At 33.9% G+C, this 23,315-nt stretch overlaps 1 protein-coding gene across 1 annotated transcript in view; it reads left to right on the top strand.

The window, feature by feature from the left end:
- Nucleotides 1-23,315, top strand: part of EPHA6 (EPH receptor A6) — a 512,200-nt gene that overhangs the window by 107,601 nt on the left and 381,284 nt on the right. The gene's annotated exons all lie outside the window — the stretch shown is intronic.

Below are 23,315 nucleotides of genomic sequence, written 5' to 3' on the forward strand. Positions count from 1 at the left end.
CTATTACGGCCCTTGTTTGATTGATTGAAAGGTTCCTAATTTTTGAAAAGCAGTTAGCAAATAATTTCCAAAATTAAATGTCCATTTGAGGATACTGGCTCTGAAACTTTATGAACCAATAGATGACTATTTCTTCATCTCCCAGAGCTCTAAAGGCCAGTGTCTGCTGTCTTGTGGTGTCCTCGCAAGAAACAACTGCATGAGCATTTCTGGCTAATCTCAAGGCCTCCCCTTGTTCAAAGAGGAATTAACGATTAGTCTACTTGCCGGCTCATCATTTCAGTTTACTATTTCTTCTGCAGAAATTCCACTTAGGTAGTCTTTCAATGCAAATACAATTTTTGTTATTACATTAAAATTTTAAATTAAGGATGACATATTTCAGTTGCCATTCATGGATCAGCAAATTCAAGCTTATTTATTTTGCAGTAAAGCATTCATAGCTAAATAGTTAGTTGCATATAAAATGGTGAAAAATATATTGAACAACTCAATCTTATGTTGAGAGTATTATTGATTCAAAACAGCTGTGAGACTTTATATCTTAATTTGCTGCTACCATTTTATTGCAACTAGGTAATATCAAAGATTTAAATAGGATATAACAGATCTATAATGGAAGTATATTTTTGTCATAGATTGAAATTATTGATGTAAAACATATTCTTTTAAATTGGCAAAAAATGCAATGCTTTTTAAACCTGGCTGATCAGTTATCTAAAATTGTATGCCTTTTTTCCACAACATTTAACAGTTATTTTACTGGAAAGGGGATACTTTATTAGGGTTGTAATCTTTAAAAGTACTTGCTTTTTCCCGTTACTGCTGTCAAATTTTTAAAAAATCTGTTTATTATGTATTCTATAATAACTGCAATACATTGCTATATAATGTTGGATACTTAATATATGGAACACATCTTAGATCATATTGGAAACACATCAGAGACAGAGCCTCTTCAGCTTAGTAAACTTTTTCTAAGATCATCTGCATATATATATATATATATTTACCCACAAGAATAGAAGCAATACTAGAACAGGTGTTTTAATCTTCCCATATAATTATGCTTAATATATATCACAATTTGTATCTATGTGTGTGTGCTTATATATTTATATGTATATTATATTGTATTGTATTGTATTTTATAATCTTATTATATATGATAATTCCCTCAACACTGTCAAACTATTTACTAAGTCTGCACTACTATTATAGGATATAACAGATCTATAATGGAAGTAGATTTTTGTCATAGATTGAAATTATTGATGTAAAACATCTTCTCATCATTCCTATCATCCATCTCCTCCCACTTATGACTGTATGACCTTGTTGCTGGTATCCTTACAATTTATATTGACTGTTTCCTAATATGATTTGATTGCTTATTTGTACCCTATGACTATCATTAAATGTTGTACCTTATGATTCTAGACAAATGTATCTTTTCTTTTATGTACACTGAGAGCATATTCAAAAAGTCAGATTCCTTATGTGTCCAATCACACTTGGCCAATAAAGAATTCTATTCTGTTCTGTTCTGTTCTGTTCTCTTCTCTTCTCTTCTCTTCCGTTCCGTTCCATTCCGTTCCGTTCTGTTCCATTCCATTCCATTCCATTCTAATGAGTTTAATGAAAAGAAGGACTAGGGGTGACATGATAGCAGTGATCCAGTATCTAAGGAGTTGCCACAAAGAAGAAGGAGTCAGCATTGAAGACAGGATAAGTAGCAATGGATGGAAACTAATCAAAGAGAAAAACAACCTAGAACTAAGGACAAATTTCCTGACAGAATAATTAATCAGTGGAACAACTTGCCTCCAGAAGTTGTAAATGCTCCAACACTGGAAATTTTTAAGAAGAGATTGGAGAACCATTTGTCTGAAGTGGTGTAGGGTTTCCTGCCTGAAGAAGGGTTTGGATTAGAAGACCTCCAAGGTCCCTTCCAACTCGGTTATTCTGTATTCTATATTGTATTGTTTTATATCACACTACATTGCATTTATAAATAGAGACAACTAAATAGCAAATGTACATTAAAAAGATCAAGGATGGTAGATCAAGACTTCAGTTAGCTATGAAAATCTATGAGTGCACAAAATAGGAAATCAAAAGGATTGTTTATATTAATTTTTACCTACTATTCCAACTGAGCCCTAATATATTTCTCCTGCTACAGTTATTACTTGGTTTATTAACAGAAAAATATGTTACCTTCACCAATGAAAGCAATGTTTCAGTTTTACTACTACAGAGGTTCAATAGAAAAAGGAAAAATGGGACAACAGATGCATAAATTGGCATATCCTGGTTGTTTCTTAGCTACAAGATAGTATTTATGACAAATAATGTGACTGTAACTGGATGCTGATATTTCATTTCTACAATTTTGTATAGAAAAATTGGAAATTATTTATCATCAATCTTTTCTCCATTCTGTAGAAAGTAAGTTCCAGTAAATTCAATGTATCTGACATCTGTGTAGGATTGTATAGTTCCTGTTAAATCGTATACATTCAGAATAAACCTCCCTATTTCAAAAGAGCATCCTCCCAGTTGAGTTTGTTTCTTAAATAAATCCCAGATGGCTCTGCTTATTGTACATGGAAATATAATCAACAGTGAATATACCTTCCAAGTCTAACACTAATGACTGAGAGACACCTCCAAATCTGCATCAATTTGTAAATTCGCATAAATAAAAAAATATTCTCTTGGAAGTTTCTGGCTTGATCTCTCCCAAGAGAAAAGGTAAATCTATCTGTAATTTACCAGAGATCATTAGACGATTGCAAGGAGAAATATCCATATTATGGAGGCCAATTACATATTTCTTTTGCATTTTAGTGAATACATTTTGCATTCCAAAATCTACCTGTGAGGAATATTGGAAACATTTGAGTGTGCCAATTATATCAAGCTGTGGAAACTGCTCAGATAAAATATCCCCATAAGAAATTTATATACAGGTTGGGAAGTCACCATTATTTAACAACAAATTGCTTAGTCAATTATTCATTTTAAAATTACTAGGAAGTAAAACAAGGCAAATTAAGAAACCTATGGAAATGTCTGTTCAGGGTTGTTTTGTTTTGTTTTAAGAATCTCTCTAAATCCCTTAGCAGTCAAACAACTTGATGTACCTTTTAGTAATATTACCACCCCATCAGAATGATTCCCACAGCATTTAGGGACTAAGAAAGAATTTTAAATGCCCTTCCTAGTATTACCAAAACATTTTCCATCTCATTATAATGGTTTTGTCTAAAATGTTTGAAACTCTGGAGGTAATTTTTATCTTCTTTGTTTTCTCAGATTTATCTAGGTTCTTAAATGTGGTTACATTCTTAGACATCTGGCAAAAGAAGAACATATTTTCTTTTTATCATCATATCCTCTGTCTGACAGGCATAGCTTTAAAATTAAATATTGTCTGACTTTTTGAATTTTTTGATTAGTCACTCAAACTTTCATGTGTTGTGGTCTTGTAAATTGTCTGGGTTGTTTTTTTTTCTTACCCTTGTCCAGAGGCAGACTCAGCGGTCTAGATTTATGTTATTCCCTGACTCTAGTAATTGATTTCGGACAAGCCCTTCAAATATATGAAAAATGTTGTGATTGAAAACCAGTTTTTATGAGGCTAGGAAAAAGTAATTTCATATACATAAAGGCCTAGATACTGCTTTTGCTTTTGCAGTTTTTCAGTGTAATTTTTGTCACACATGCCAAGAAATTAAGCAGGCTGTGTGTTGTCCTTTTCTCTCCATTTAGCTTCCTTTCCAATTGTATGTGTCCTCCTTTTCTTTGCAGATATCAGGTACCCTATTCTTGCAAGATCCATTTCATACATAATTTTTAAACTGTTTTTCCTTTGTTAATTGTCATAGACAATGTGTGGAATGTTGGCACATAAAATTAGCATGAGTTACTTTGTCACCTTATTGGGAAGAGAGTTAAGACTGAAAATTTATACAACAAATATCCATAAATGTTAATTCCAGAATATTATTACTGTTCTGTTTTGAAATAGATATTTAACTAGAACTTCTAATTTCAAATATCTTCCTAAAACAGTTTACATTCTGCTTAGATGTTCCTTCCATATTCTTGTTCTCAGGAACTCCGCCGACTTCGACATGACCTGTGTTTAACACACAAAATCATCTATTGCAATATCCTTCCTGTAAAAGACTACTTCAGCTTCAATCACAATAATACAAGAGCAAACAGTAGATTCAAACTTAATGTCAACCGCTTCAAACTTGATTGCAGAAAATATGACTTCTGTAACAGAGTTGTTAACGCTTGGAACTCATTACCTGACTCCATAGTCTCTACTCAAAATCCCAAAATCTTCAACCAAAAACTGTCTACTATTGACCTCACCCCATTCCTAAGAGGACTATAAGGGGCGTGCATAAGAGCACAAAAGTGCCTACCGTTCCTGTCCTATTGTTCCCTTCATTATATCAAATTAACATATCTGTTGCATGCTTTTACATATAAAAATTATATAAATTTTATATATGAATATATATATAATTATATATATATTTTTCTTTTATGATGTGTTGTTTTTTTATGTCGATGTTTGTGTATACTGTTGTGACAAAATGAAATAAAAAAAGTTATTCCATTAATAATCTAATCTAATACGAATCTCTTTGATTTTGCACTTTGATATTCAGAAATTAAAATGTCAAATAATATTTTAAAAAATAAAATTGAAATCATTGTACATAGCAGTGTTTATAAATAGGTTTTAATCATTTGCTATATACGTATGCACAAGAACATTCACTTATATATCATTTCAAGTTCTCTAATTTAACTCTTGAAACAGCATCTTCTCAAAAATTCTCCTGTTAGTTTCAGGACTTATCAAACGTAAGTCTCCCTATCCTATTTAATCTGTTTTCCTTTCTTCTTGACTGTATATAGTAGATACATGCTACAATAATATTAAGGAGCATTAAGAACTGAGAAAAGCAAGGCTACTTTAGCCCAGCTAAAAGACAGTCATCATTAGCTTCCATCGCTCACCACTTACGCCAACACCAAATGTCTCTACTTCTAGGGTTCAGCTGCTGCATAAGCTTCCTTTATTTGTTGCACTCACTGAATAGATTACACAAGTCTATCACCAATTATTTTTAAAAATTAATAATTCACTGATCCATGATGATAATAAAACATACCAAAAGTGCATCTATATTCAGAACATTTAATTGTGTAAAATAATGTAGAATCTAACTTTATCATACTATTTCCTTTCATGAAATATGTAACTTCTTCTTTAAATTTAAAACAGCAAAGCATCCCAAACTGTTTTATGGTAAGATTATCACAATTATTTTTTAAAAAGTTAAATAATGCATTGTTTATTATGCTAATGATTAACCATGCCTAGAATGCTTTCAACAAGTTATATAAAAAACCTTCAGTTACCTATGTAACTAATTATATTCTACGTATATGTAAAATATAATTTTACAATACCTGCTATTTCCTTTCATGAAATATGCATATTTTTCTTTAAATTAAAAATTGAAAAGCATCCCAGTTTTACTGTAGGACTAATCAAATAATGTATTTCTTCTGAGTGTATTGGCCAATAAAAAATTCTATTCTATTCTATTGACTTCATGAGATTTTAAATTCTTTTCTTCATCTTTAAGTTGTTTAAACTGTGACCTAGAAAACATTTTCAATCTGCCTTCGTACTGAATTCCTGCTCATAGTATCTGACTTCTAATACAGTACTAGTGAAGTCAACACTCATATTGCTTCATATTTTTGCTTCTATAGTCTAAAGCAGCAGATAATGGTACAGATAACAATAACTTTAAAAGATGTAACCAAAAAAATATTATGACATTAAAGCTTTTGTTTTGCAACCTCTAACTCCTTCCCTCATATTCTGCCACTATTATTTAGCATCAAAATGCTTTAGTCAGTTCTGCAGTCTAGAATCATCTGCAGAATTTTCCTGCACTTTAAAACAATATGTAGGTATAATGCTAAGGATTGTTGGGCCGTGTGGAAATTTTATGCATATGCACTCACAGGCATGTAAGTAGATTATATGTATACACTGTAACTAATGTATTTACACAGTTGTATGTGATGCACGCATAGCACTTTCTGCCCTTCTATAAAGCACTACTCTTTTTCAAGAATTGCCAGACAGCTTCAGAGAGTAAAATTAAAAGATGTTGTAAATGTTTAATAGGCTACTTTTGCAATTTCATGCAGATGGATCTGATTTCAGTGCAATGTAATTTTGGAAATAATGCTGTGAAAGGCAGTCCTGAACAGATGAAATCCAGCTTCTACTTCTTCTTCCTGCCCTATCTTCTCCCTTTCTATCTTTATTAGATTCAGTATAATAAACTGTTGGTCCTTTGTGCTGATAATACCATGCTAAATGCATCTTCACCTTACAATAGCCAGGTTTGTTGAGGCAGGGAGTAGTAAGCTGATGATATTAGTGTGTAGAGTAAATTGGTTTTATAATACAGCCCTAAAATAACATAGATAAATAACAAAGAAACTTGTTTATATATTAAATAAATAAAATGAAATAAACTGGACAAAGGACTGTTATTTTTATTTCAGTAGACTGCTTTGTATTGTATTATTTTTAAGCTTCCTATTTAAAAGAAATATAAAAATGCTTCAGGTTGTAAAAGGATTTAAAATTTGGATTTTTCCTATATAGTATAGCTAACATGAAGTATGTTGTCATTAGTTTTTCTCCTATAAAGCCCTTCTCCAAAAATCCTGAAAACTGTACAGTATTGTACAGTACAGAATATTATATATGGATCATGATAAAAGGTGTTTTTAGAGTTTGTTTATATATGAGGAATATGAATTTTAAAAACATGTATCAGGGAAAGTATATTAAATATTCATGAATAATTTATACAGATTATGGCCCAATGTGTACAAAGCCTCTTTATTTCAAGATATTGTGAGCATAAAGGATTATAGTTTTTCCACATTTAAAAAAACAAAGAAAAAAATCCACAGATCAAATATTGTTTTTCAATGCAAATAATAAAGCATTATAGGAAATATATTGATTAATAGACCTGATTTGCTGCTGACAGTTGTATGAAACACTTAGTCCCTTCATCTGTCCTTACTTGAACTGCTTTAAGTCATAATGTACAAGTATGAATGCCTTCAAATTGTAGCAGATAAAGCATTATTCTATCTTGCCCTTAGACTTTTCATGGGGCATATGAAATTCATTCTTCCTTTTGCTCCTTGAAGTGGTAGTCTAATCTATTCATTAGCAATTAATTGTTTCAATTATCTGACTTTGAATATAATTTACAGATTTTGAGAAATTAATATACACTTTTAACAGATTTTTTTTTAAAAAACCTTTTTTCCTGTCTCAACAAAATACATTTTGCTTCTTCCGCTTAGCTCTTTCTGAGTCTTGATTTGTATCAGCTGTGTCATTCTAGAGAGTACTCATAATAGGAGAAATTATGCAGAAGATACTGTCACACAAAAAACAGCTGATGGTGTTGGTTGGGTCCTTTAAGATTAAAAATTCATCTGCAGAGCAATCAGATCCCATCTTGGGGAAAAATGTGGATTCTAGAACGATTGGGAGCCAGCTCTAATATCTCTAGCACAAGCAATGAATTGCCATCATTATATATGTTTAACGGATGATACTGTCTTATAAATAGTGATTCTAAGCAACAAACAAGGTTTTGCATTACATGCATGGTGTGATCAAACTGTATTCAAATGTATGTATCATTAGGACTCATCCAAGAGTTTCTTTGAAATATGCATTTGCTAATCAAAGGGTAAGCCATCATCTACAAAAACTACTTCATTTCATCTTGTTTAAGTTTTGGAATCAAAATGGAATACGCAATTAGTACCTTTCACCCATTGAATACTGTGCTATTGAGAAGGGTTCCTTTCATTGGCTTGATACTGCAACCCCTATTACAATATCAGAATTTAGATTATTCAGAGGTTTGAAAAATTCCCTGCTTCATTTCTGTTCTAAAGTTAAACATGCTTTACTTGTATTAATGCATATTTTATATCTGTATTTTTATAGGCAGACTTCTAGTAGAGAATGTTTCAAAACACTCATATAATTATGTGTTTGTGAGAAATAGAGAGGGAGATATAATACACAATATTCATATAAAATTCTTGCAGCTGTGAGAGAAAAGGAAGCTCCAGAAATCTGGCTTATTTCCTTTCCATTGAGTTAACCTTCATCAAGACCTTCAGATATTATTCTCAGGGAGTTAAAAACAAAACGTTATTGCCCATGCAAAATAGACTAAAGGGTATGAGTACGTGTGTGTGTGTTTTAATACCGTGCTAATGATTTTCACCTCAGTGAATTTTAATTAAGCAAAAATAACTACCTAGCTTGATAGCTCTTCATACTGATGTGTGACTATGTGATCTCTACTTGTGAATATATGGAGATAGAAATTCGGACACTACAAAGACAGGAAGAAGCTTTGAGAGGAGAGGGTGTTGCAAGAAAGAACATAAGTTATTCACATTCCTTCAGTTAAAATACCATTAAATATTAATAGCTCCAGTGAGAAATGTTTAAGCAATCATTTCAAGTTCTTGGTTGTGGAAGAGTAAGTATGTGTGGAAAAGGAGGATTGACTCAGTCATTTGAGACTCTAAGCCCAGATATAGCCTGCAATTATTCTGAAAGAGGAGAAGGTTTTTGGGAATATTTCATACTATATAATACATTACATATTGTAAAAATTATAATGTTTGAGTAAGTCTGTGAGAATTTTTATTCAGCTTTGTATTAATAACCTTTACTATTTCCATGAAATGACAAGCATGTTAAGTCCTTGATTTCTTTTAATTGAATTGCATAGAATTTACACTTAGACTACAACAATTAATAGAATCTTCAGCTAGCTTGCCTCTGAGAACTTGAACTGTGCAGTATCCTTGGGTTTGAGTACAAAATACACAAATAAACATGCATTTTCAGATAGATAATTGATGCCAAAATTATGAAGCATTCCTCAAAATACACACTACTGTATTTGCAACACAATAACAAAACAATATTTAACAGCCAGTTTGCATTAAAATGCAGATTTCATCACGAGCGTCTTTGTGCATTGACACTTTTGCTCCTTAACAGGATATTTGTTTTTTGCTATTAACATTATACAGCAAAATGAATTGAAATTAAGCCTAAGGTTACATCCTGATATATTTGGAAGGAACAACTGCACCTATATAATCATATTCAATGCATAAGAAATAATCAATTACCCTTGGTGACATACAGCATTTTTCATATACTCTTTATTATTCAAAAGCTACTTTTACATAGAAATTCAATGTATATTTCTGCTGTTGGGTCTCAGTCAGAGTATGTTTTACAATAATAATTCCATCAAAATTGCAATAAATGGTTGAAGTGCAAAGCACAGTATTCATTTATCTATCAAATTTGAAACTGCCTGGCCTTCTCACAGAGGGTCTGACAAATAAAATATTAAAAGATAAAAACAGTATATAAAAGTTAAAAATTTAAAAGAGGCAAGGATAATTAAAAATCAATACTAAAAGTTAAGTGAAAGGTGGGAACAAGGCCCCATGTAAAACACATTTCAATAGTCCAGGTCAATATAGATGACCAGGACATATATTATTTATATTTCTAGGCAACCCATTTCTCTCAAGGAGGGGCTCTGGGCTGCTTTTATACAATGCTGACCTAATTTTCTACATTTAAAATGATCTATTAATTATTATTTTTACCATTACATAAGTGTCAGTTACATTTTATTGTTATTTTATAAACTGTATGTCATGAGTGTTATATAAAATCATACGGCAAACAATTAAAATATCATTAACCATGAAATCCAGCTTTATGACCACATCACTAAAATTCAGTTAATTGTCCAAATGTCTATAACTAAAATATGAGCTAACAATTATCTTCAATATTACTTAAACATAAAATTATACTAAAATGAAGTTTAGAAGGTCTGATGTCAAAAAATACATATAAACTAGCAGCCAATGTCTTATAAGACAATATTTAACAAATTGAATTGCAGAAAGTTCCTATTTCTGCTTTGTCACTTTTATATTCCTTATGTTATTTGGCTTACATAAGAGAACATATAATGAACTTTTGGAAAGGACCATTTAGGAGACCAAGTCAAGCTCATTGTTCAGTACAGAACCTGTATTCCCTTGTTTAATATCTTTCTTAGTATTTGAAAAGTATTGTTTCTCCCATTTTAATATTTTATTCTCAAAACTAATCTTAGTCTGTTAATTTGGCATCATAGGCCTCTAATCTTACTATTATGCTTGTTGCCCTTCTCTGAATCTGTTCCAGTTTATCTGAATTCTCTTAATATATGTTGTCCAAAACTGTACTTGGGGTAGAGTCTGATCAACAGTGAAGACAATAAAGCATATTCTGGATGTTATTTATTGTGCACCATAAAATCCCCTGGGCTTTTTAAAGGAAGATTATACGTAATCAACTACACTTTTAGAATCTTTTTTATAAGTACTATCAAGATTCACACCAGGACATGTTAGTAAATCTCAGCTTTTCAGATACTTAACTCCTTGTTCAACTATTGACTTAACTTGTCCAAAAACTCTTACACAAGACTTGATTAGATTAGATTCTGTATTGAAGAGAAGAATGAAGTCTGATTTACACAAGAGATAATTTGCCATCTTTAGTTTAAAGATCAGCTTTTTATGCTTGTCCATTGTCTTGACAGCCCTGTGAGACAACTGACCTATGTTTACATAATAGCACTCCTTAGATTGGGAACTGCTGGATGCCACTTTACCAAATTTAGTCCTTGAAGATATTTAAAATCCTCAAGTGGAAGAAGAGTTGACTTGTATTTGTCACTTGCTTCTTCAGTATTAGATTTCTTACCTGTATTTTAGGATACGTGTGTGTGTGTGTGTGTGTGTGTGTGTAATCACACATGTGATCATGTGATCACGAATCACCACTGCATTTTTTGGCAAATCAAGCTGCAGGATTTCATACAAACTGTAGTTTCTCTATTATCTTCAAAGGCAATTCCGCATAAAGCATATTACAAACATTCACTCTTAAATTTAGCAATATTTACTGGTGCACCTAGTGGTGTAATTTATCAGTATATGACCAACCATTGCCTAGGCTTTTTCTGGTTAAGAAATAAGTAAGTGATAAATATTTTTCATTATATCCAATTAATATAGTTTTCACATACTTATGCTCATATATATGCTTATATATTACATAGTTATTTTCATGCTTATGCTTATATATACTGTTGTGACAAATAAAATAAAATAAATAAAAATAAATAAATCAACTGTCAAGGTTCCAGAAATACCTCTTCTGTGTAAAAGAACCAACCAGATCACATCACATCAACCACATCAACCAGATGTGGGAAAAGCTAGTTATCTGAGTTCTTATATACAGATGTAGGAGAATTCTAGGTCATGTAACTCATCAACCATGGAGGGGTAGTGGTTAGAATTCAGTACTGCAGGCTAATTCTGTCAACTGTTGGAGTTCAATTCTCACCAGCTCAAGGCTGACTTACCCTTCTATCCTTCCCAGGTTGGGAAGGGCTGTGCTGAGCTGGCTGATTGGCTCGCTGACTGGCTGCTGATGGCTGTCTAGATGCATGGATAGGATCAAGACTTCAAAAGACTGGGGAGCTATTGTCTGATTATTCTTCAGTTAAGAGATTAAATAAAGTAAAGTAGTAGAAAATGTAGAGTTTAGAACCAAACGACTATCATCTTTAAATAGTTAAGTATTTTTCCTCAGATGGCCTAAAACTCAAAAAGATAAAAACTTTTTTGAGGTGTCCAACTTTGATAATAAAATAACAGTGAAATGTTCATGTAGATTTCTTGGGAAACATATATTTCATTTATTTAGCAAATTTATATAGCTGCCCATCTTATTCAATGTGATTTTGATGAGCGTACTACCCACAACAGTTATACACAATATAACAACTATTAAAACAATTCAGTTTGAATTGAACAAGTTTGTGGTAAAATAACACTTAAGCACAATACAATGATGCCACAGGCTCCCCAGGAGATCTGCAAGAGTCATATTTTAAGGGCTTTCCAGAAGGCTAACAGGGATGGACTAACCTTATTCTGGTTGGGGGTAGGGGGAGAGGATGTTTTAGAGCTTGGAAGCATAACCAACAAGACATTTCTTCTGGATCCTCTCAGATGGAACTCCAGCACACAAGACCCACATATCCCTCCTACTGGACCTGATGGAATGGGTATATATAATTAGAAAAGGCAGTCCCTCAAGTACCCTTGTTCTTGGGAGCAGACCTGCAGCCAATGCAGTTAACTACTGTTTCTTCAAAAAATATTATTATTTATTTTTATCCTTCCTGTATAATTTTATTAAATAAAAAGGTGGTGGACACATAAAATAATCCTTTCTCCATCTACTTTCCCCACAACAACCCTATATGATGAGTTGGGCTGAGAGAGAGTGACAGACCCAAAGTCAGCCAGCTGACTTTCATGCCTAATGCGGGAATAGAATAGAATAGAATAGAATAGAATAGAATAGAATAGAATAGAATAGAATAGAATAGAATAGAATAGAATAGAATAGAATAGAATAGTTGGAAGAGACCTTGGAGGTCTTCTAGTCCAACCCACTGCTTAAGTAGGATACCCTACACCACTTCAGATAAATGGTTCTCCAATTTCTTCTTTAAAACTTCCAGTGTTGGAGCATTTACAACTTCTGGAGGCAAGTTGTTCTAATTGTCAGGAAATTTCGCCTTAGTTCTAAGTTGCTTCTCTCCTTGATTAGTTTCCACCCACTGCTTCTTGTCCTATCCTCAGGTGCTTTGTAGAATAGCTTGACTCCCTATTCTTTGTGGCAGATATTGGAACACTGGAAGACTAGACATACCCAGTTACAGTAACCATTCTTTATATGTTTTAGACTCTAGTTCCCTAATCATCTTTGTTGCTCTTCTCTGCACTCTTTCTAGAATCTCAACATCTTTTTTAATTGTGGTGACCAAAACTGGTCACCACTAGTATTCCAAGTGTGGTCTTACCAAGGCATTATAAAGTAGTATTAACACTTCACGTGATATTGATTCTATCCCTCTGTTTATGCAGCATAGAACTGTATTAGCTTTTTTGGCAGCTGCAGCACACTGCTGGCTCATATTTAAGTGATTGTGCAGTAAGACTCCAAGATCTCTCTCACAGTTACTACACAGTTGAGCAAGGTACCACATATACTGTACCTGTGCATTTTGGGGTTTTTTGTCTAAATGTAGAACTTTACTTTTTTCACCATTGAATTTCATTTTGTTAGATAGTGTCCAATGTTGAAGTCTGTCAAGATCCTTTTGTATCTTAAGCCTATCTTCTGGAGTGTTGGCTATTCCTGCTAGCTTTGTGTTGTCTGCAAATTTGATGAGTTCCCCATCTATCCCCTCATCCAAATTATTGATGAAGATGTTGAAAAACTCTGAGTCTCCTGGTTTACAGCCTGGTGCCTTAACCACTGCATACCCTAAGACAGTGAATCCCCGAAATGCAATGTGAGCACCCACCTATGCCTGCACCTTGCCCCCACACATATGTGTGCATCCCCATGTATGCACCCCAAGCTTCCCATGCCTTCCTTTGGCTTCCAGATTGGAGAAGGAGGCTTTCCAGGTCCAAAACATGATGCAAAGAACAGCTGGCCAATGGAAGGCACATGCACATGTGCATGTGCATGCACGGTGGAGCTGGGGGGGAGACAGCTGGCATGCCTGCAGAGAGGGCTCTGCATGCCACCTGTGGCATGCATGCCATAGGTTCACCATCATGGCCCTAAGATTTGGCTTCCAATATCAGCAACAAAAAAACAAACAAACAAACCAGAGCACAGCAGATTATTTTCACAACACAGTGCAGGTTCTTTGAGTATTCAAGACTCACAGTATCAACAGTAGAGACCTTCAAATTTCTAGGTTCTATCATATTGCAAGATCTAAAATGGAGAGCTAACATCAAAAATGTCATCAAAAAAGCACAACAAAGAATGTTCTTTCTGCGCCTACTCAGAAAGCTCAAACTGCCCAAGAAGCTGCTGATACAGTTCTTCAGAAGAATTATTGAGTCTGTCATCTGCACCTCTATAACTTTCTGGTTTGGTTCTGCAACCCAACAAGACAGACCCAGACTTCAGAGGATAATTAGAACTGCAGAAAAAACAATTGCTACCAACCTGCCTTCCATTCAGGACCTGTATACTGCTTGAGTCAAAAAGAGAGCTGTGAAAATATTTACAGACCCTCAGACATAAACTGTTTCAACTCCTACCCTCAAAATGATGCTATAACTAGACATAAGAACAGTTTTTTCCTGAATGCCATCACTCTGCTAAACAAATAATTTCCTCAACACTTTTACAAGAAGATTTCTCCACTCCTCAGATCACAACAAAATACTGTATGCCACCAGACTTGAAATCCTGGGTTTAAAAAATTTAGAACTACGCCACCTTCGGCATGACCTGAGTATAACTCATAAAATCATCTGCTACAATGTCCTTCCTGTCGAAGGCTATTTCAGCTTCAACCACAACAATACACGAGCACACAATAGATTTAAACTTAAACTGAACCGTTCCAATCTTGATTGTAGAAAATATAACTTCAGTAACACAGTTCTTAATGCCTGGAATGCACTACCTGACTCCGTGGTCTCATCCCAAAATCCCCAAAGCTTTAACCAAAGACTATCTACTGTTGACCTACCCAATTCCTAAGAGGTCTGTAAGGGGTGTTCATAAGAGCAGCAGTGTGCCTACTGTTCCTGTCCTAATGTTCCCTTTGGTTGTATTCAATTTATATGGTTATTTCATGCTTATACTTATATATATTGTTGTATTTGACAAAATAAATAAATAAATAAAAACACTGTCGAGCTATTTACTAAGTCTGCACTACTATTAATTTTCTCATCGTTCCCATCACCCATCTTCTTCCACTTATGACTCTGTGACTGGAACTTTGTTGCTTGTATCCTTATGGTTTCTATTGATATTGATTGTTTCCAGATTGCTTATTTGTACCCTATGACTATCATTAAGTGTTGTACCTTATGATTCTTGCATATACACCAAGACAAATTCCTTGTGTGTCCAATCACACTTGGCCAATAAAAAAATTCTATTCTATTCTATTCTATTCTATTCTATTCTATTCTATTCTATTCTACTCTACTCTACTCTACTCTACTCTACTCTACTCTACTCTACTCTAGTGCAGTTTCATCTTTGGCACTCTATACTCTTTACAGTCCTCTCTAACTGGTTTACAGCCTATTGCCCCAAACAATCTGGCTCCTCATTTTACCCACCTCGGAAGGATGGAAGGCTGAGTCAACCTTGAGCCGGTCAGGATCAAATTCCCAGCAGTGGGCAGAGTTAGTCTTCAATATACCAACCTGCCTTCCATTGAGGACCTGTATACTGCACGAATCAAGAAGAGGGCCGTGAAAATATTTACAGACCCCTCGCATCCTGGACATAAACTGTTTCAACTCCTACCCTCAAAACGATGCTATAGAGCACTGCACATCAGAACAACTAGACACAAAAACAGTTTTTTCCCGAAGGCCATCACTCTGCTAAACAAATAATTCCATCAACACTGTCAAACTATGTACTGAATCTGCACTACTATTAATTGTTTCATAGTTCCCATCACCAATCTCTTTCCACTTATGACTGTATGACTATAACTTGTTGCTGGCAATCCTTATGATTTATATTGATATATTGACCATCAATTGTGTTGTAAATGTTGTACCTTGATGAACATATCTTTTCTTTTATGTACACTGAGAGCATATGCACCAAGACAAATTCCTTGTGTGTCCAATCACACTTGGCCAATAAAAATTCTATTCTATTCTATTCTATTCTATTCTATTCTATTCTATTCTATTCTATTCTATTCTATTCTATACACTGCTAAATTATCTCATTACTACTCAATTTCAAGTTCACTCTCAAATCTTTAATAAGGATATAGGAATTGCATTACAGATGAGTTTTTCACAGAGACAAATGATCCACAGAAATTAAAAAAGAAATACTAGCAATTCTTAAAGTTTACTGAATAAAGGAATGCTTATTCAAGCATATATGATTGTTTGGTTATAAAACGCTATTGCTGGAGAATGTCACAAACATTAAGATAAACTTTTACTTTAAATCTTTAATATATCGAAAGTGCAAAGTACCAGAAAAGACTTCAGTTTTATGCAGTTCATTTATACAATGGCAATCCCCCAAATAGACTGTTATGGTAAATTCAAATTGTATGCAAATCTAAATTGTTTCAGGATACAAATAATTAGGAGTACCTTGTATCATTCCCAAAAGATAGAGAAGTAAATCTGTGATTACAAGCTAAAGAGATTGTATTGTACAGTTGTGTCTGAAACAGCTATTAGAATAGGAAAACTGATTGTCATTGTCAAAATGAGAAGTAAATTGAAATAAAAGAACAAAAAATCCTTGGTATTTAAAGGCATATATATTCCATTTTCCTTAGCTAGTCTTTTGTTCTTTAGCTGAACCTCCCTTAAGACTGGAAGATCATTGCAGGGTCCTTTGATTCAAAACCAAGAATCTTGCAGCTGAAGGAACTGCACTGATATAAATAGAGAGAAGCTGTTAATAAATCAAGCATTTCATTCATAGTATTTCACCTTGTGTTACTTTCTGTCTCCCCCAAGACAATTGATAAAAAATTCATGTTCTGTTTAACTGAGGGAAAAATAACGCTGACTTCAGCCCTGCTTACATACAAGATTTTCCATACATACCGATAAATGTCAGATTTGATGTTTTAACAGAAGGTTCATATTGTGTTTAAATAATTATTCTGCTCCTTCCTTTGGGATGGTATTTATACAAACAGGTGAAAAAAAGTGTACCTAATGAAAAAGGGTTAGCATTGCTTCATCAGAATTCTTCATATTTTTGTGTTATCACACAATGCCTTTTTTATGACTCAAGAGTGGTTTGCCAATGAAAAATTTAGTACTGGATTCAGATTTCTTCCTGCAATAATCACAGTAAGTTTCAAAGGAGAATCACAGTCATTTATAGAAACACTGCAATGAGTTTGAAGTTCAACTCAGCTGTGTATTCAGGTGATGGACAGATCTTATACTTGGTTACCCATCTGTAAAATGGAAAGTGGTTTGGCTTTGCAGAGTGCAAATATATTATGAAGGACACTGTAATGACAAGGCATAATTCTTAGTTCTGAGAAGATACAGCCATGTTTGCCAATGTCAGCAAACTCAGTGGAAGATCCTATGTGATTTGTAGAGATGACATAACTTCTTTTTATGTTCTAGACAAGGAAAGGTGGAAGCCTAGGGTGAAACCTACATTCATCCATGAAATTCACTGTTTTCCTTGACACTTCACTGCATCTTATCTTAACCATATGTTGTAAGGATAGAATTGGACAAGGGGATAGGTACCCACCGCAGATTCAGTTCATATCAAAATGTAAACAATACTCTGTGAAATACACATGAAATAAACTCTACCCTTATGGAAAGTAGTTGGGTAAAAGTATTTAGGTCACATATTTTCCACCCAAACCCTTGTTTTTTCCTACTCCATTGTGGATGCTTAGATCATGGAAAGTATATATGTAGACTTAAACTGCTTTAAATTAAATAAATATGGGGATGCCTAATGTAGAATGCTCACAAAGCAATAAAAGATACACTAAATATGTTATGACACATTTCAGAAATGGTGTTTAGTTGAAGGTGACTTTATCAACATTTCTCTAGTCTTTATAAAGCTGAAAATTATCCAGTTCTATTGGTGTTATAACTTACAGTGAATTGCAAGTCAGAGATATTGCTTTAATGTGTTTTTCATTTAAACTAATAGTATTAAGTGTTCAAGGATTCTAGCCGTTTTATTCTTATCTTTCTTATGAGATTCCTATCAAAATAAAGACATTTATTTGACTTCTAAATGGATGCTATGAGTTAAATTTCAACATGCAACAACAAGAAAGCAAATTTATAACCAATAACCATTTAATTGATCAGATAAAACTGATTATTTAAATTTAAATTTCAGTTGGGAGGTGAAAAGTGGAGGTGAAACTCTTAGTAGAACTTGCAAGGTTGATAGTGATCTGAAAGTTCTTGACATCTAATACAAAGATATAGAGGAATGCAGAGATAACCTTGACAAAGGTATGGCAGTATGGTAATAAAAGACAAATCAGTTTTGGAAAAAGTAATAGCGTGAGAAATAAACTAAAAATAGTCTTCCTTTGATTCTGTTTGATATAAAAGGAAGCAGAGGTAAACTCTAGATGTGAACATTGTATTCCTCTCCCTTACAATAGTAACGTGGCATACCTGGAATCCTGGGAATATTTGTTTCTTGACTTGGTCTGCTTTAAAAGGTACCATGGTTCATTTGTCCATTTGTAACATCTGAATTTTGTTTAACATGTCTTCTTGAATACTAAATAATTGCATAATGTTTATTTTCCAACTTCCAGCCAGCACTGCAATATTTATTATTTATTTATTTATTTTGAATTAACTTGTCACCTATCTCATAACAGAATGATTCTGGGTGGTAAATAAAATCTATAAATAAATATAAATATATAATAAACACTGCAGTTCTGGCAGGAAAGGTGAACACAAAGCATGTTGTAACTTTTGGTTTTAATTCCTGCAGCAAAAAATATACTGCAATTAAGCTATCAAAATCTAAACTAGTACTGTCATTCAAGTCTACTCTAATTATTATTGTTTAATAAAATAAAAATAAAAAAACTTTTTAAATGTCTCCTTTGAAATGAATTTGCCAAAAGTAGAGAGCATCACTTTGGATAGCTCAATCTTGTGCAATTTTCTTCATTTTCTTCATTCTTAAATACATTTAAGAAATAGTTATAAATCTATTTAAGCCTTCCTTAATCTAGGGCCCTCCAGAAAACATCATTTCTGAATTTTATGTCAGCATTTCACAGGGTTTACCCTGTTCTTCACATTGTGGACATTTAAAAAAATATTATTTAGGGGTTGAAGCCGACATCTATATGACATTATTAACTCAGTGCCTAAGAGAAAATGACCATGAAGACGTTGAGGAATAAATCTAATATGGAATAAATCTAATTTTATAAGCCTCAGAAACAGATTTCCTGAAGATATGGATGAATTAAGCGATCTTAAGAAGAATTAATAAAAAGTTGCTGATCTACAATTAACAAGCACAAGTTCTTAACTGTTCTTAAAAATAGAATGATTGGCTTCCAGCTTTAAAAATGATTTTAGGATTAGTTATTTCCAATTCTAGAAAGCATAGAATAAAATATAAATATTTTATTTTATTCATGTAAATTTATTTCTTCCTCAATTTACTAAAAACCATACCTTTCTGAGAAATATGCTTTTTGTCTCTAGTAACCAGATCAAGTGCCTTTTCTATTTCTGAAAAGTGACAAGAGACTGATTGTCACTGTCAATTGAGTTATCAGTTAAGTTCTAAAAAATAGCTGAATTTCAACTATGCCTTCCAGATGCTTTAAACTACAGTTTCCAGAATTCTCAGCTGGAAATTTAGGAAATATAATCCATCTGGACAGTGCCAGATTGGAGAAAGTTGCCCCTTACAAAAACATGATTGCTTTGATAATTCATGTATGAAAAAAATCACTTTTATGCATATACTGACTTTAGAGCAGGGTATCAAACTCAAGGCCCCTGGGCTGGATCCTGCCTGTGGGGTGCTTAGATCTGGCCCATAGTGCTGGCCTGGAAATAGCAAAGTACTGGCCTGTGGTGCTTCTGCTAGGGGGCCCTTGTGGTCTGTTTTTGGCCTGGACAGCTTCCTGCAGCACTCTGCTGGCCAATATGAGCCATGGTGGCCTCCAGGGGACTATGAGGTATCTTACTGGATTGGGGAGAATTTGGATGGCTTGCTGCAGCACTAGGCCTCACATGTGCTTCCCCACTCTGAAATACCTCATGACGATTTAATGACCTGCACATTCGATTAACAAATGCATTGGAAAAAGCAGGGAGTGATCACGTTCATTTAATGTGATTCAGTCAAATGGATCTTTGGGTTACTAATGTAATTGGCAGTCTCTATTACATTTGTAACTCCAGGATTTCCTATATAATGAGACTGAGGGAGGGTCTCAGGGAAGCCCTACCTTAGCACTTGACCACCACTGGTGCCTCCCCACTTGAATCCCGTGTCACGCTTACCATGGCCATGCCCCCGAGCAAGCCCCCCTTGGAGATCAAACACAACCCTGATGCAGCCAGAGGTGGGTTTCAACAGGTTCTGACCAGTTCTGGAGAACCTGTAGCGGAAATTTGGAGTAGTTCAGAGAACCGGTAGTAAAAATTCTGACTCGGCCTCCCCCATCTAGTCTCTGACTCCCAAGTCCCAGCTTATTAGGAGGAAATGGGGATTTTTGCAGTAACCTTCCCCTGCCACAGCCAAGCCATGCCCACCAAGCCATGCCACGCCCACCAAGCCACACTCACAGAACTGGTAGTAAAAAAATTTGAAACCACCACTGGATGTGGCCCTCAATGAAATCGAGTTTGACACCCGTGCTTTAGAGATTGTATATATAATTAGATGTTTTAAAACAAATACAATTAAAAACAAGGAACGTTAGTCTTTTAAAAAAATAAGCATCACAATAAAGTTTGAAAAGATGATAAAAACAACAAATATTATTGGACCTGGTCATCATCCTTGTCAACTAAATAAATGCATATTGGCAACTAACATTAGGAATTAATATTAGAACATTTAGATTTAGATTTTATGAAACATAATCTGTTTAGAATTTTATGGTACAAGAAATATGGATAAACATTTTTACTTCCAATTCCTGTGAAGTCCTATTGGCAAAAACTCTTACTTGATATAATTTGAATGATTTTTTAGAACATTAACAGAAATTAATTATTGCTATGTTAGTAATAATAATTTATATGACACAGCTGTGCTTCTGTTTCAAAGACATTAGTCTGAAATCTGCAAGAAAACAAATTTTATTCTATTTATATCAAACTCATTTAAAAGAAAACCTGAAATGCTACAAAGTTTAATAATATAGAATATGGAGCTATCTATCTAGTTATCTATTAGGCCAGAAAGTTTTTTTTCCAATTTTCAAACAGAGAAGAGTATTCCTATATTTGTATGACTCTCCTAGGTTAGGGAGAGTCCCAGACTCATCCCATAAGATCCTCCAGAACAGTATTAAATTAAAATTTCTGTTGATTTTTCTTTTGGGCTATTATTGTCAATATCCAGAAAGAATGCTTTTCACATTTATTGCACCTCATAAAGATCACACAAAAATCTTTATTTTTTTATATCATAAATTTGTAGTTTGTTTCCAAATATAGCAGTCAAGATATCAGAATTTTTTTTCCATGTAAATAGGAAAGATTAACTTATCATGGCTCTTTTATGTATATCCAGATTTCCCCTTATATACCCACAGAAAAGATAGAATGTCCCATGAAGCCATGAAATAGGCTATATTTTGCTTTAGATGTTCACATAGTCAAAGTTTAATAAATTGGAATTCCCTCAGCTATTTTCAAGCCAGTAACAAATTCACATAATTGTCATGCTATAAAGGTAAATGTGAAGGTTTCCCTTGCACATATGTGCTAGTTATTTTCCAACTCTAGGGAGCGGTGCTCATCTCCATTTCAAAGCCAAAGAGCCAGCACTGTCTGAAGACATCTCTGTGGTCATGTGGCCAGCATGACTCAACGCCAAAGGTGCATGGAATGCTGTTACCTTCCCACCAAAGGTGGTCCCTAGTTTTCTACTTGCATTTTTTATGTGCTTTCAAACTGCTAGGTTGGCAGAAGCTGGGACAAGTAACGGAAGCTCACCCCATTACACGGCAGCACTAGGGATTCGAACCGCTGAACAGCTGACCTTTTGATCGACGAGGTCAACGTCTTAGCCCCTGAGCCATCGCGTCCCCCTATGTCATGCTATAGAGCCAACTTAATAACTTCAAAATTAGCATTATTAGTGTGCTTTGTCAAATGTTTTACTGAAGTCAAGATACATTATTTGTGGAGCATTCCCGCAATGTGCCAGGAAAAAAATCAGTCAAAAGAATGAGATTGCATTACTTTGGCAAGAATTCTTCCTACAAAGTCATACTGATTTTTGATAATTATGGCATTGTTTACACTGTATCTACAGATCAGTTTCTAAATACTTGCTCTAGAATCATCACAGCAAATTGTCCTGGTTAATCTGTAGTTTTCTGTATCCTCCTTTCCCCCTCCTCCCACCCACCCACCCTTTTTTTAAAAAAGAAGTATTTGGTCTCTACCAGTCATCTGGAATTTACCTTTTCTACAGATTGAACAGATGTTTGTAATAAAAGCCTCAGCCAAGCTTCAGCACTATATAATTTCACTGCACTAAAGATAACTGGGCTGCAGAAGCTCTATCAATAGCTTTTTATCATTTGCTGGTGTTTTATGCCTTGTTGAAGATAGGAGAAAGAAACATAATGTCTTCACTGATCAACAAATCTGTCTGAAAATCAGAATGATTCTTGCCATCAGTCCATTACTGATATCCCCATTTGTATTCTTTTGGATAGGTGAAAAGATATGAAGTGAAGATAAATCTTATTTTCACCTATTCTTATTTAACTTCACTGTTGTCCAGAGTCTTGTCATGAATGATGGCAGTTTCTATAGCAGATAGAGATTTTGACAGCTTTATTTTACCTTCATGTTCATTCCTGTTCCCATTTGACCCTCTTTTAGTTAGTTTATTTTTGAATTTTCATTACTTTCATGTTTTTACTTCTTTTGCAAACATATATTGTTCCTGTCATTAATAAATAATCTCTTCAATTTGACTTAGTCTTATTTTCTTAGTTATGTCTTAAAGATGCCTTATTTTAAAGTTTCTTTTCTTTTTACTATAAGATTATTAATAACATAGTTGTATATTATCTTTCTTCCTTTGTCCTTGGGAACAATGTCAAATTCTTCTCTCCAAGGACTTTACTAATATCCATGTCTACATATTATTAAAATATTAGGCATACCACACATCCCTACACTTTTGAACCCATACTGAATACTGAGACTGAGAACGGGCCGAGCAGAGATATGCTCAGTAATTACTGAGAATTACTGAG

The sequence above is a fragment of the Ahaetulla prasina genome, chromosome 5 (assembly GCF_028640845.1).
Source record: "Ahaetulla prasina isolate Xishuangbanna chromosome 5, ASM2864084v1, whole genome shotgun sequence".
Lineage (NCBI taxonomy): Eukaryota > Metazoa > Chordata > Lepidosauria > Squamata > Colubridae > Ahaetulla > Ahaetulla prasina.